The sequence below is a fragment of the Oryx dammah genome, unplaced genomic scaffold, assembly GCF_014754425.2.
Source record: "Oryx dammah isolate SB20612 unplaced genomic scaffold, SCBI_Odam_1.1 HiC_scaffold_25, whole genome shotgun sequence".
In the NCBI taxonomy this organism is placed as follows: domain Eukaryota; kingdom Metazoa; phylum Chordata; class Mammalia; order Artiodactyla; family Bovidae; genus Oryx; species Oryx dammah.
In genome coordinates, this window is record NW_024070209.1 from 105,201,173 (window position 1) to 105,216,395 (window position 15,223).

The following is a 15,223-nucleotide window of genomic DNA, read 5'->3' on the forward strand; positions in this document are numbered from 1 at the left end:
GGACAAAAGGGAAAGTGGGGCGAGCCCGCCAAGTTGGCGGCGCGGGCGACGCGAAGCCGTGCGCTCCCGGCGCCGCTCCTGCGCCCGCTGACCTTTCACTTTGTTCCGGAGAGGATGGCTGGGTCTTGAAGGAAAAGTTGGCCGGGCCGGCGCTCTCTCCTCCCCGCACAAAGCTGCCGGCTCCGTGGCTGTCAGGAGTCCGGTCGCGCGACTTCGGTTTATCTGCAGGCAGACCGCTCACGCGGGGCTTTGGATGTGAAAAGTTGCCCTCCCTTTGTTAATGTTCCTGGCCTCCCCTTTGCTCGCTCTCGGGAATAGTTTTCCCTGGCTCGTGGCAGCAGAGAAAGCAAACTCTAAGATGGGCCGCTAGCTTCCCGCAGAAGGGAGAAGCCGGCGGGAGGCGGTGTGCCTCGGGGAAAGGCAGGGACGGCGCTCTCCGGGCTGACACGAGGGACCAGTTGGGAAGAAAGTGATGACCTAGCAGTTTTTCTGTGGAATTACTCTAGGTTTTCTGTGTAGTAATAACCGCGGGGACTTCTAAAGATCAGGAAGCCAAGGTGTGTGATGAGACCCTGTTACAGTAATCTGGTGTGTAGGACCTGTACTTCTATCCAGGTAATGCACAGTCTTTTAACGTTTCTTCATTTCTCTCTCGCATTTTTGGGGGGTGTGGATGTAAGTAACCCGAGGACGTGCGAGAAAGTTCTTGAGTTCAACGTGAAGAGTGTCTGTTAGCACCTGCAACACTCAAGCAGTGTGTTAGGCTGAGCAAAACGGAAAAGGTGAATTAGATAGCCGCCAGTCACTTGTGGGAGAGGAGATGAGCAGTGATCACGGTACCGCTGAGCATCTTCTGGGTCCCAGGCACTGCAGGCCCTTAGGTAAGTCCTCTCCAGCTTTCTCTGCTTTGTGCCGCAGGTGCTGCCATTTCCTGTTTAACTGACATGGGAAACGAGATTGGGGAGCTATTGGGTGACTTGGCCCAGCCAGTTAATCCAGTAAGTCCTTGTTTGGTGCCTGGCACATAGTAGGTTTTTAATTAATAATTGATGTACACATTGGCCCAGACGTCACTGATTCTGCAGGCAGCCTTGCCTAGAGGGCTTGCCTGAGCCAGTGGCAGTGACAAGCCTGTGTTTCGTAAGCCCTTCCCTGTGTCCAGCCCTGCCTTAGCTGCCTGAATTCCCTCATTGAAGTCTGACCGTCATTTTTGAGGTGGGTACAGTTACATGCCCGTTGGCACAGTAGGGAACAGGCACGGTGAAGCCCCAGGGCGCAGAACTTGTGCAGAAGATGGATGCAGTGGCCTGGCTGCAGAGCCCCTTGAGCTGTATCTGTGGTGGTCACTTTAAGCTGATGAAAGCTCTGGGCTTCGGTGGGTGGTCCTCAGTGTTTATGACGGAGGTGGGAGGGACTGCTGGACAGTGGCTAAGCATGGGGTCAAGTGTTGCCACTAAATCGGGGAGGTCACTGTGTCAGGGTTCTCTAATGGCCAGATGTTTACACCGGAAGGTGGACATTTGAAATTTATCTGGCTGCATATTTACTTTTTCTTCTTTCCTCGACCTAGAAAAAGGTCACCACTTTTTCACACTGAAGAGAGGCCCCCTGTTTTGTGGGTTTTGAAACGCGCTTTTGGAATTTGTCTTCCGTTCCGTGGATTACCGAGTGGGTGCTCCTTCGGTTTAGTGTGTGTTCAGGGTCACCTCAGGCTTTTGACCCAGCAAGATGCTGCCTTTCAGCAGGAGGGCCTTCCCAGGAAAATCCTCTGCGTTTCTAGCTGGGGGGTGGCTGCTGCGAGTCTCTTCTGTTGTGTTTCTTAAGAGACATGCACACGTGCATGGTTGACAGTCAGGTAGTGCCTGAAGGTGGCACAGAAGCTGCGTCCCCTCTAGAGGCAGCGGCCCCTTGACTCTCTGTAGCACTTACCTTATGGGGCTTCCCTGGTGGCTCAGCCGGTAAACAGTCCGCCTGCAGTGTGGGCGGCTTGGGTTCGATCCCGGGGTTGGGAAGATCCCCTGGAGAAGGAAATGGCCACCCATTCCCTGGCCTGCAGAATTCTGGTTTGCAGAGTTGACACGACTGAGCGGCTTTCACTTTCACTTTGTGTTACTAAGCAGTACGCTTGTGTTGTCTTATCTTTATTCACCGGTTCTGTGGGTTATCTGCTGGCCCCCGCTGAGGTCTGCGTTTCCTTGTGCTCTCTCTGGCTTAGGTAACACACAGTTGTGGTTGAATCCCTGTCGGGATCTTTGTCAGTCTGTTCAGGTCGTTATTCTGCCTTGCTGAGCTGGACGGTGGACCCCACACAATTCGATCTCTTTCCTTGTACAGACATTTTTATTTCCTTGGAATTAGTAGTCGCTTTATTTTTCATTTGCCTGATTCCCTAGGTGTGCAGTGTGTCCACTTGTGGTTTAATTTGCATTTCCTTTCATTCTGTAAAGTGCTCCTTAATCTAATTTTTTACCCCTCGGCCTTGTCGGCTCAGCAGCCCTTGCCACAGTGCTCCAGCCCCGCCGAGGGCCTTGTCTCCGGGCCTGCCCGCCGCCGCCCTGGGGCTCTGCCCGCCGCCTTGCCTCTGGCACTCCCTGTACGCTCGCTTGTTTGAGGCGGTGAGCAGTCTGCAGGAGCTTCCCAGTAAGTAGTTGCTGGGACCAAGACTTTGGGACTGGCTGGCTGACCGTGCTTCCATTCTGCCGCCGCACTTAAAGAGCCAGGCTGGCTGGGCTTGGCGTCTCAGTGTCTCAGTCTTTGTTGTTGCTGTTGAGAACGCTGTAGTTTCTCTTTTTTTGGCTGCACTGTATGGCTTGTGGGATTTTAGTTCCCCAACCAGGAATTGAACCCAAGTCCTCCTCAGTGAGAGCATGGAGTCCTAACTGCCGGGGAACTCGCCAGCCTGATTATTAATTGTTCGTAAGCATATTCCCACATCAAACTTTTAGGATCCTTGCGTCCTTGATTTTCCTCGTTTTCATGAAATGCCCTCCTTGTAGTGTGTTTTCATTTACCCTGCAGAGCACTCAGTAGGCCTGGGATCTGGGGACCGAGGTCCTTGAGTTTACCGGAGTTTTTGTGTTATGTGTTGGAGATTGTTCTCTACCAGCTCTCTTTTTCCAGTTTCTTTGAACGTTGGACTTCCTGTACTTAATATTCTAATTTTTAAAATCTTTTCATCGTATCTTGATCTTTTTGTTCTTTTTGAGAGTATTTCTGACAATTTTCCAATTTGTTAAAAAACTTTTAACTTCTTTCATATTATCGGGTTCTTTCCTGTTTTTTGTTCCTTTTTAAATGCCTCCTGTTCTTGTTTTATGTATACAGCATCTTTGCTTATCTCTTAATTTCGGTTTTTAAAACTACAGTTAAAATTCTGGAAACTAAAGAGACTGTTTCCTGCGTGTCTTCTGTTTGCCGTGCCTTCCTCTTTGCTCTCGTGTGTTCTGGTTTCTTTCTTTCATGCTGGAAACCCTCTTCCAGTCTCTGGTGCTCCTTGGCTGTTTATTCATCCTTATGAATAAAATACTAAAAATGGAAAACTGAGTGTACCGGGGGGCTTGTTTCCTTGTTGCTTTCACTGGAGGGTGATGACTAATGTTTTTTGTTGGCTCTTCTCCAAACGTTGCTGTCCTCTGGTTTAGTTTCCTTAGAGGGGAGCCTTCTGTCTGCCTGGTTGGATGGCTGTTGGAGCCAGATTAAGGGGCAGGGAGGCAGGGAGGGGCTTCCCTTTGCCCGAGCCCCCTGCTTTCCCTGAGGCGTCCACCGCTGCCTCCCCGTGTGCCGCTGCCCCTAGGCCTGGCGCCTTCTGGCGCCTGTGCCTGTGCAGAAGCGCTCGTCTGAGTGTGCGGAGGGGCTGCGGACCGCACTTGGAGCTCTGCGGCACATCCCTTCTCAGACCCTTGCCACAGCTCCGCCGGCCAGCCTGCCCCCTGGCAGTGGGCCTTCCCTCCCCCTGCTCTGTGGAGTGACTCAGGTTCCCTTTGCGCCGTTTTTTGTGTAGCGGGTCCAAGTGTCTCCCAGGTGGGGTGGATGTTTCTCTTTCCTGTTCTTGTCTTTGGCTGGTCTTTGATAAGAGGAGTGGGGAGTCTGTTCTGCATCCAGCAATCAGAAACGGTCACAGTAAATTTGAGAAGTTTCACCCACACTAACAGCACCGCTATCCTGTGGAGAGGGCTGCGTGTCTCAGGTCTTCCTGTGCAGGTTGTGGTTCTGGATCCTCACAGAGGTTGGCAAGGGCAGTGCACGCACCCCAGCCCCAAGGCCCAGAAGGACATCTGTGGGTAGTTTAGCTGTTGGAGACCCCACACGTGGTCAGCGGTGCATTAGGGCCAGAGCCCCGCTTCCTGCCTCTGCTTCCCGTTGTATCACAAAGCCGGTTGGTATATTTGACCACATTTTAATTGAGTTCGTCTTTTAGAATAATTTAGCTTATGGGAGCCATATTTTGGGCTCTCCTCTTTAGGAACGTTATGTTCTCTGCCATTCATTGGACTTTCCACGTGTGATGGATGCTGCTGTCTCGGTGGGCGGGTGGTCTGGGTCCAGCTGGCCTTGCTCCCAGCAGACCACACAGGCAGTGGCGAGGGGGGCCTTCCGGCTTCGCAGGTGTGCTGCAGAGGGCATCAGCTCCAGAGCTGCCCACTTGCCGTCCCACTTTACTTAACTTCTGATATTTTCCTTTATTAAAACAGAAACAAAAAACTCTTCCGTGGTTTTGGATTTTAAAGAACAAAAATTGAAGTGGTTCTTTTAACTCTTCGAAGGTGGCATTTCCTATATAAGTCACTTTGCCACTGACATAACTCTCAGCTGATATTTTACTTTGGAACAGTTTTTGGACTGCTTTCTGCATCCCACTTTTAATAGATTTGTAAGTTCTGATCAGGGTGTGTTGAAAGTGCTGTTTCCAAGGGGTCTGTAGGCAGTGTTGAGCTGTGAGGTGCTAGTCTAGATACTGGGTAAGAGGATATGCAAGTTTATGAGGTTGGTGTCTGATTTCACAAAATTTAACAGTGTAATAGAGCAAATACCAAACAGGAAGTGAGATGGAGTCAGTTGAGAGTAAACAAGAAAAGGCCTGGCTGTGTGCTGCTTGCTGCAGGCAGACTTGGTTGGGAGAAGCTCCTTGAGGAAGATGAGCTCGCCTAAGGTCCTAAGGAGGTGAGATGTGAAATGGAAGGGCAAAGTTCGGCTGTACACCTCAGAAGGAAAAAAAAATAGGCATTTTAGCAAAGTTAGAAAAATACCGCTGTAATGGCAGAAAGCGAAGAGGAACTAAAGAACCTCTTGGTGAGGATGAAGGAGGAGAGTGAAAAAGCCGGCTTAAAAGTAAGCGTTAAAAACACTAAGATCACGGCATCCGGCCCCGTTGCTTCCTGGCAGACAGAAGGGGAAAAGGTGGAAGTAGCGACAGATCTCCTCTCCTCGCGCTCAGCATCGTTGTGGACGGTGACTGCAGCCAGGAAACCAGAAGACGACTGCTGCTTGGCAGGAAAGCTGTGACAAACCTCGACAGCGCGTTGAGAAGCGGAGACATTACTCTGCCGACAAAGGTCGGTATAGTCAAGGCTGTGGCCTTCCCTGTGGTCACGTACGGTTGTGAGAGCTGCACTGTAAAGAAGGCAGAATGCCAAGGAATTGATGCCTTTGAACTGTGGTGCTGGAGAAGGCTCTTGAAAGTTCCTTGGACAGCAAGGAGATCAAACTAGTCAATCTTAAGGGAAATCAACCCTGAATGCTCGTTGAAAGGACTGATGCTGAAGCTGAAGCTCCGGTATTTTGGTCATCTGATGCAAACAGCCATCCCATTGGAGAAGTCCCCGATGCTGGGAAAGATTGAGGGCAGAAGGAAAAGAGGGCGTCAGAGGATGAGATGGCTGGATGACACCACTGGTGCAGTGGACATGAACTTGGGCAAACTTGAGGAGATGGTGAGGGACAGGGAGGCCTGGCGTGCTGCAGTCCCTGGGGCCGCAGCACGTCTCGTGACTGGGCGACTCAGCAGCGATAGCAGCTACGAGAGAAGCTGAGGCCTGGAAGCACACCGGTGCCGGACGCTTGCCATCTGTTTGCTTCTGGTCTGAGTGTGCGAGTTTGTGCCTTGAGTGGTGGTGATCCGTGAGTGTGTGTTGGTGCACTTTCCTTTCACAGACCATCTCGTGGGCTTGTGTCGCTTAACGTTTTCCGTAGCCAGATGGTGTTTGTTCTGTAGACGTCCCAGCTTCCTTGGCTATGAGCTGGGTGAATCTGTAGCCTTTGTACACGGTGATATGACTGGTCAGAAGGGGCGGCATGAACTGAAGCTGGACAGGCGGGGGCTGGGTCGTTGAGGGCCTTGCTACTGTGGTGACATGTTGGTGGTCTCCTGAGTGCTCTAGACATCAGCGGGGGGTTGTTTTAGGGATTCATGTTTTAAAAAGAAGACCCTGGCTGCTGGGTAAAGAGTGGCTGGGTGAAAGCTGGAGGGGAGCAGGGGGCCAGTGAGCACGCTTGGCCCCGTGGTGGGTGGAGTCCAGGCACATGTGTTTGAGTTTGTTTTGAGTAGATGAGTTAGTTTCATGGTTCAGATTCTAGAAGTATGGCGTGAGACATCCCCCTCTCTTGGCCCCCAGGCACTCGGTTCTTCTCTTGGCAGGCTACCAGCAATGCAGACATGTGCACACGTAGACACGTTAGAACTTCTCTTGTGGACCTTTTTCCGGCCTACTCAGATGTGGACGTGGTGGCCAGACACACCCCGTGCTCCTCTCCCCTGAGTCAGCTGTCCTCTCCTCATGAGCATCCCCGAGTCCATCCTTAAGTATTTTTAAGCAGTTCTTAGCTGTGTCTCATATGTGACTGTTTCAGTTGGAGCAAGTATTCCTTCAGGCAGTAAACGCTCAGTCACTGATCAGATTTCTTATTTCAAGTTGGGGACAAAACATGACCTCTTCTTTACCCTTGTTCAGTTCAGTTCAGTTCAGTCCAGTCGCTGAGTTGTGTCCGACTCTGCGACCCCATGAATCGCAGCACGCCAGGCCTCCCTGTCCATCACCAACCCCCGGAGTTCACTCAGGCTTACGTCCATCGAGTCCGTGATGCCATCCAGCCATCTCATCCTCGGTCGTCCCCTTCTCCTCCTGCCCCCAATCCCTCCCAGCATCAGAGTCTTTTCCAATGAGTCACCTCTTTGCATGAGGTGGCCAAAGTACTGGAGTTTCACCTTCAACATCAGTCCTTCCAAAGAACACCCAGGACTGATCTCCTTTAGAATGGACTGGTTGGATCTCCTTGCAGTCCAAGGGATTCTCAAGAGTCTTCTCCAACACCACAGTTCAAAGCATCAATTCTTCAGCGCTCAGCCTTCTTCACAGTCCACCTCTCACATCCATACATGACCACTGGAAAAACCATAGCCTTGACTCGACGGACCTTAGTCGGCAAAGTAATGTCTCTGCTTTTGAACATGCTGTCTAGGTTGGTCATAACTTTCCTTCCAAGGAGTAAGCGTCTTTTCATTTCATGGCTGCAGTCACCATCTGCAGTGATTTTGGAGCCCCCCAAAATAAAGTCTGACACTGTTTCCACTGTTTCTCCATCTATTTCCCATGAAGTGAAGGGACCGGGTGCCATGATCTTCGTTTTCTGAATGTTGAGTTGTAAGCCAACTTTTTCACTCTCCTCTTTCACTTTCATCAAGAGGCTTTTTAGCTCCTCTTCACTTTCTGCCATAAGGGTGGTGTCATCTGCATATCTGAGGTGATTGATATTTCTCCCGGCAGTCTTGATTCCAGCTTGTGTTTCTTCCAGCCCAGCGTTTCTCATGATGTACTCTGCAGAGAAGTTAAATAAGCAGGGCAACAATACACAGCCTCGACGGACTCCTTTTCCTTGGACCAGGGATTGTACCCGTGTCCCCTCCTTTGGCAGGCACTTTCTTAGGGTGGTCCTGGTCCTGGTCCCTGCACGCTTGGTAATTGTGCTGCTGAGACGCCTTTGGAATGTGCCTCTGTGAACGTTCTCCTGCTGGGGCGCGTTCTGTCCCTTTATCTGGTAGGGAGTGCCCCACGGTAGGGGTGAGCCGTGCTCTGTCCATGCATCGGCCCGTCGCCCCCGCTCTTCGCTGCGGTGACTAACACTGCCACGAGCGGCCATGAACGAATGTCTGTGTGGATGTGTGTGCTTGTTCTCCTGGGTGTCTGTCGAGGAGCAGAATTGCCGGGCGTGGGGTCACTCTGGGTGGGAACCGCTCACCTGTGCTGCACGGCGGCTGTGGCACGGTCCATTCCTGTCGGCAGTGTGTGAGGCTCGCTGCTTCTCCACGTGCCTGCAGACACTTGCTGTTAACTGTCTCTGATCACGGCCACCCTGTTGGATTTGGTGGGGGGTCTCACGCTGCTGCTGATTTGGGTTTCCCCGTTTGTGTTATCTTCCTCACAGAAATGTCTGCAGAAATCCTTTGCCGATTTCAATTAGATTGTTTCTGTGGTGAGTGGTAAAAATTTCCTATACACTGAAGACTATGGATACAAACCCCTTATTGATAAACGACTAGGAAGCGTTTCCCTCCATTTTGTAGGGATCTTCTTGAAAAAGTGTGTATTTGTGGGTGCGCTGGGTCTTTGCTGCAGCTCACGGGCTTTCCCTGGTGTGGTGAGCGGGGCTCCTCTCTGGTGCAGCGCGTGGACTGTCCATCGCAGTGGCCTCTCTCGTTGCGGAGCACAGGCTGTGGGCATGTGGGCTCAGTAGTGTGAGTTCAGTTCCTGGGTTCAGTTCCCTTTGGCACATGGAATCTTCCAGGACCAGGGACCAAGCCCATGTGTTCCGCATTGGCAGGCGGACCCCAACACTGGACCACCAGGGCAGCCCCTTGCGAGGGCTCTTTGAGGCGCAGGTGGCTTTGATGTTGAGGGAGATGAGTCTGTGTCTTCTCCCTTTGGCGTCTCTTTCTGGTGTCGCGTCTGGGAGCCCATTGCCAGATCCACGGTTAGGACATTAGCACTGCGCTTTCCTCTGAGTTTTCTGTTGTCGTTTCAAGTCTTATACTTTGGTCTGGGATCCATTCTGACTTACACGCTGTGCACGGTGTGAGGGAGCGTGTCCAACCTTACTCTCTGCCATTGGGCATGCAGCTGTGGTTGGAACCCTTCCCCAGGATTGTCTGGACACCTCTGCTGTGAGCTGACGGGCCACAGACGTTGGGACTCCTTTCTGGACTCTGAGTGGTTGTTCACTTGTTTGTATGTCAGTACCGCACCGTCTTGAATACCGCACCTTGGAAGTGTGGGTCCACCAGCTCGGTTCTTGCTCTTCTGGGTCCCTTGCAGTTCTGTGTGAGTTGTAGGGTGAGCTTGTCCACAGATGCAGAAGGCCTCCCGTGATCTCTGTAGGGATCGCCTGGACTTGCGGTTCGCGCCAGGGAGCACTGCTGTCGTGATGCTACTTGGTCTGATGGTCTGTGAACACAGTGCGTCTTTCCGTCTGTTTAGCTCTTTATCTTCTTCCAGTCTTTTTTTTTTCCTCAGTCAGGTTAGCTAAATTTATGTCAGTTTTGTTATCTCTTCAAAGAATCAGCTTTTGGTTTTGATGACAGTCTCCGATTTTCTTCTCTAGTTTTGTTTGGGGGGAGGTGGGCGGTTGCCGTGCAGCATGTGGGATCCTAGCTCTTCGGCCAGGGACCGAAGCCGTGTCCCGGACACGGGAAGCTTGGGGTCCCGACCAGTGGACCGCCAGGGAACCCGGTCGGTTTTGCTAGCCTCTATTTTTAAGTTTTCACTCCGACCTTTGTGACTTTTGCTTCTTTTGGGTTTAGTTTGCACTTGGTGGCATTGTCTTTGCGTGTGTAACGTGTGCGGTGTAGGGGTCAGGACCCCTTACCCCGTGTGTGGCTGTGCACGGGAACAGCGTCATTTACTGGGAAGGCCACCCTGTGCTCCTCATAGTCCATGGCCGCCTTGGCAGAAATGAGGAAAAGCAAGCTGTGCGGCTCTCGAAGCCTCTCCTGCAGTACCCCCTTCCTGCCTTCTGCCGTGCTCACCTCTCCAGGGTTGAAGGTGTGTCCCCGCCATGTAATGGGGTGCAGAGGCAGGGAAGGTGGATGGGCCGCTCACGGCCCCACCTTCATGGTGCTGTGGGTGTTCGCCCCAGGAGTGAGGCCCCCATGTCGTGTGGGGATGGTGGGCTGTTTGCCAGGTGGCTGGTGGCCACCCCAGTGGCACGCTGACCGCTGGTGCACGGCGCAGCCCCTGCCTTCCACTCCCCGCCGCGTGGGACAGCCCCCCCTCGGGGTTTGTGGTGACTGCACGTGCCAGGCACTTGGCTCAGAGCAGGTGTGTGGACGATCACACCCCCTCCTCTGGTCTTGCCTTCCACACACATTGCTTGCTTTCCTGCAGTGTGCAGGGCCCAGTGCTTGGGTTGAGGGGTATTCTGGCGAAGAGACGTGTGTGGGAGAAGCACCCTGGCCTTAGGGTGCCCATAGGAGGGGGTGGTAGGGCTGGGGGGAGGCTGTGGGATGTGGGGATTTCACAGTGGATGTCTGCTTGGTGGGCCAGGTGGCCAGTGGGGCAGCTTGGCCCGTCTCGGGTGCCAGCATTGGTGGAGTTGCTGCTTCCTGGAAGTGAGTCTTGTGTGATTGGTGGGTCCTGCCATCGGGCCTGCAAGGGTCGACCTGGCCACGTGAATACCCTTTGACCTTTTCAGAAGGTTTCAGTGGGGACGGAGCAGGGCACACGTTTTGGCAGTGTCTAGCGTTGTTTTTCTAGTGTGCTTTAGGAATTCAGCCTCTACTGAGTAGCTCCGTGGGGTTTTCTACTCCGTCCCGACGGCTTCTCTGTCAGATGGGGCCACTGCCCCACTTTCTCCACTTCATAGAGGAGTCTTGTCTGTGCGTCTTGCCAGATGCTGTGGAGTTTGGTCAAAGGTCAGTAAACGGTGAGACCTCTTTGAAGGTTGGAGAAGCAGTTAAATCCAAGTTGCGTGCTCACAAGCTGTCCTAGCCACGTGGAGTGGAGGGGCCACAGTCCGTGCTGTGTGCTGCTGCACGCGGGGTGAGGGCCTGCACGCGCGGCAGTGCCCCGACCTTGCTGCCCCGTGTCTGCCTCCTCGTGTCTGGCTGTGTCTTGGCCTCCAGCCGTGAGCTGTCTGAGCCTCCGTGCAGAGCGCTCCCGGTACTTGGTGCCATCAGACACAGGCTTCTCCTTTATCTATATCTGCTATGTTTCTGGTTCTCTTGTTTCAGATCACGTACTTTTGCCCTGTAACATCTGTGTGGAGGAAATGGGTGGCTCTCGTCTCCTCGACTCACTTCTTTCTGGGGCAGAGAAGCTTCTGCGGAGCACCCTCTGTGAGAAGCTGGCCTGAGTCTCCGCTCAAGGAGCCCAGTTGGCGGTGGACGCGGCTGTGACTGCAGAGTGACGGTGCCTGCTGCCTTTGCCCAGCCTGGGCTCTTTGTGGGGAGGCGGGATGGCCGTACCCGGGGCCCTCGAGGCGGCCTGCGCAGAGCCCCTGTGTGAGGCCCCTGTGGCCGCTCCGCTCTCCTGCCCTGTGTGGGCCGTCTCCCCGTCTCGGGTCAGGCCTCTGCTCTAGGTGCGTGTCTGCTTCTTTAGGTTTTGTCCGTCATCCCTCGCCGTGTTGAACTGAGGTTTAGGGCGGCCTCCCCGCCTGGTTCAGAGTCCTGGCTTGGTGTGGTGCTCCCTGTGGGCGCTGGCACCCGAGGGCGGAGCGGCATGGCGAGTGTTTCAGAGGGTCAGGGGGCAGGGGTCATGTGTGTTCTCTGTACGGGGGTGCTGGATGCCGTGGTGAGCAAGGACTTTGCTGGGAGGTGTCTTTTGGACAGGACCTGAAAGAATCCATGTTTGCTGGGCAGAGAGCCAGGGGTCTGAGAGCCTTCAGGGCCAAACCAGGGCTGTGTCCAGCCCCCGGTGGGGATGCCTGTGTCCCTGAAGTGTAGTGGAGGCCCGGCACCTGGGGGTCTCACGAGGACTTAGGACAGCGGGCTGAGGGGGAACACGCCTGACCTCTCCCACTGCCCAGGGGAAGGCAAGGGCCCTTCCATCTGCCCCGAGGCTTCAGGGACTGGTCAGCAGAAGGGAGGACGGGCGGAGGCAGGCTGGGCGTGTGGACCAGGTCCGCCTACCCGCCTCGTGTCTTAGGGTGGACTCTGAAGCCGTGGAATACTGCCCGTCTGGTGTGTGTGCACACACCATGGATTTCACAGGGGACAGAAGCTCTGTTGGTAGCTTTGATACTGTGAGGACTGCCTTGTCCTGATCTGTGTTAGCTACGAGCAGTTAATCAATGGGTGCCCCAGTGGAGGTAGGACTTTGTGCCGTGGATTTTAAGATCAAGACCAGAACTTCTAGATCCTGACGTTCAGGAACGAGTGTGAAGTGTTTGCCAGCCTGTTGAGGGAGTCAGCAAATGAACTGCCCCCGTGGGTCTGCGTGCGCTCTGCGCTGGAGCGCTGCTGGCCTGCTCTTGCGTCGTGCTCTTTGCCACATCCCGGCGATGAACACTTTGCAGGCGGCGCTGCCATCTGCTCGCTCCGGTGTGGACGGCTCGTGAGGAGCTTAGCACTTTTGGGCAGCGGGCCCTTCCGTGTAGCGGCCGATGTGAGCTCGGGACGGGGCTCGTTGTTCACCGTCCTGAGGCCTTCGGTAGCCGGATGTTCTCTGGAGGGGCCTTGGGGCACAGAGACGGGGGGAGGCCGGGGGGGCCTGGGGCGGGCTGGGGTCGGGGGTGTGGCGCAGCCGGGAGACGCTGGAGGCGGCTGGTGAGCGGTAGGGCTCCGGCGAGGGTGGGAACAGCTGAGGTGCTAAGAATAGGCCCGACTGTGTGCGTCTCAAAGAAGAGCAAGAAGGGAGGTGTGGAGGAAGCGAGCACCCACAGGAGCACAGTTGTCGTTTCTTGAGACAGGAGGGCCAGGTGCCTGCTGGACTTTGAGAGGGGAAGGTCGGGCGCGGGACAGTGGTCCAGAGTCCAGGAGAGAGGCCGCCTGCTGCGGAGGTGGCTGCGGGGCCGCAGCGGCGCGGAAAGACGGGCAGCCGGGCTGCGGGGCCGCAGCGGGTGTGCTGGGCGCCCGGGGTGGGCGTGGTCTGGGCGCGCAGTGTGGCGCGGCTGCAGCGCTGCCTGTGCGCGGTCTGGCCGCGCTCCGGGCGCGCAGTGTGGCGCGGCTGCGGCGCTGCCTGTGCGCGGTCTGGGCGCGCTCCGGGCGCGCAGTGTGGCACTCCGGGGTGCTGCCTGCGCGTGGCAGGCGCTGCCTGTCACCTGCTCTGGATGGTCGGGGACTCGCCCACGTGAAGGGGGTGTTGGAGCCTCTTCTGCCCACGTGGGAAGGTGCTGTGCAGGGCGTCCCAAAGTCAAGAAGAAATTGCAGAGGGTACCTTGGAGATGCCAGCCGGAAGAATCACCCTTCACCCTGGTCCTGGAGCACACAGAGAAGCTGAGTCACCAGGATGAAACCGAATCTGTGCCGCGGTGGAGCTCAGAGAGCTGCTGTGGGTGGGCAGGGAGTCCTGGGCCCCGCGCCAGCGCTCGCCGGGGACAGGATGCTCTGCCCTCTGGTTTTGAGCATCCAGCAAGACGTTGTGTGGGAATAGCAGGGTGAATTGGGAGCAGCTGGGCAGTTAGGAGTGTGTATGGTGCGAGACACTCGTGTAAATGCCTTGTGGGAGTTTTTTCCTCATCCTGGGCACAGCCCAGCACGGCGGACTTGGCTGGTCCACGATGAGAAGCCCAGAGGGGTTCTCGTCCTTGTCCCAAGGGCGGTGGCGAGCTTCGGGAGTGGGTGGCGTGCGCAGGTGTGTGTGGTGAGAAGGTCTCCTGGCCACTGTGCGCAGAGGGGCTTGTGGAGCAGCCGTGGCAGTGGGGGCAGCAGTCGTGGGGAGATGGGGAGGCCCTTCCCTGTGAGAGCTGATTCCATGGGTGCTGAGGTGGCTGAGGATGGTTCCTGGGCCCCAGGCCTGCGCCGGTCACTGGCTTCCTCTTGAGCTCCAGACTGGAGGGTGGTGCCAGTCACTGAAACAGGCACAGACAGGGGTGAGGTCAGCTCCAGGTACGGTTGGTTTCAGACGTTGGAAAGGTTGAATAGTAAATGTTTCAGGCTTTGGGCACCATGAAGCAAAATCAAAGATAATTTCGTAATTTTTTATTGACAAAAGCCAAAATTCGATATTGACGATTGACTGCTTTGCTCTGCCTTCCTGGTGATCCATAACAGTGACCGTTTTGGATGATGTTTTACGCGCTTGGGTTTGGAGTTGGTCCCCTGTCATCAGGATCTGTTGGAAATGCTCATCGGCCGATGCTGAACTTGAGCAAAGATCCGTTTTCTGTTCCTCATCTTTGAAAATGCCTCCATGCTGGTAGGTTCTGCCAAATGCCAGAGTCAGTCCAGACACATGATTTTTTTGAACTTAGGGTATTACTCATACCGTAAGCTCCACATTTGAAGAGTGTATCGTTGAACACTTTTTCCTGCTTTTTGCAGCTATTGCTACTAATTCCAGAACATTCCTGTCGCTCTGAAAAGAAGCCCTGGACCCATGAGCTGTCACTCCCTGTTCCCTCCCCACAGTCCCTGGCGGCCGCTGCTCAGCTTTCTGTCCTTGCGGATCTGCCTGTTCTGGGGGCTTCACGTAAATGGGATCATACGTGCTTGTGTTTACTCTCTCAGTCGTGTCCGACTCTCTGCGACCCCACGGCCTGCAGCCTGCAAGGCTCCTCTGTCCCTGGGGATTCTCCAGGCAAGAACGCTGGAGTGGGTTGCCATGCCCTCCTCTAGGGGATCTTCCCCACCCAGGGATCAAACCCAGGTCTCCCAGTCGCGGGAGAATCCTTTACTGTCTGAGCTGTCAGTGAAGCCTGTAAGTACTGGAATGGGTAGCCTGTCCCTTCTCCGGGGGATCTTGCTGACCCAGGAATTGAACTGGGGTCTTCTACATTGCAGGCAGATTTTCTACTAGCTGAGCTACCAGGGAATTTGTAAATGGAATCATGCGTGACTGCCTTCTGTGGCTGTCTCCTTGCCAGCACAGGGGCGTCCGTGTTGCGGGCTGTGTTGGCCCCGGACGCCGTCTTGATGGCCGAGGAAGGGGGCGCTGTGTGCATGTAGCCCGCTTGCTGCTGGTCTGCAGTGGGTGGGCTTTGGGTTTGCTTCCGCTTTTCGGCTGCTGTGCATATCTGAGTGCGCGTTCCTGTGCGGTGGATCTCTTCACTCAGTTCTCGGGTGTGTGCCTAGTGCTGG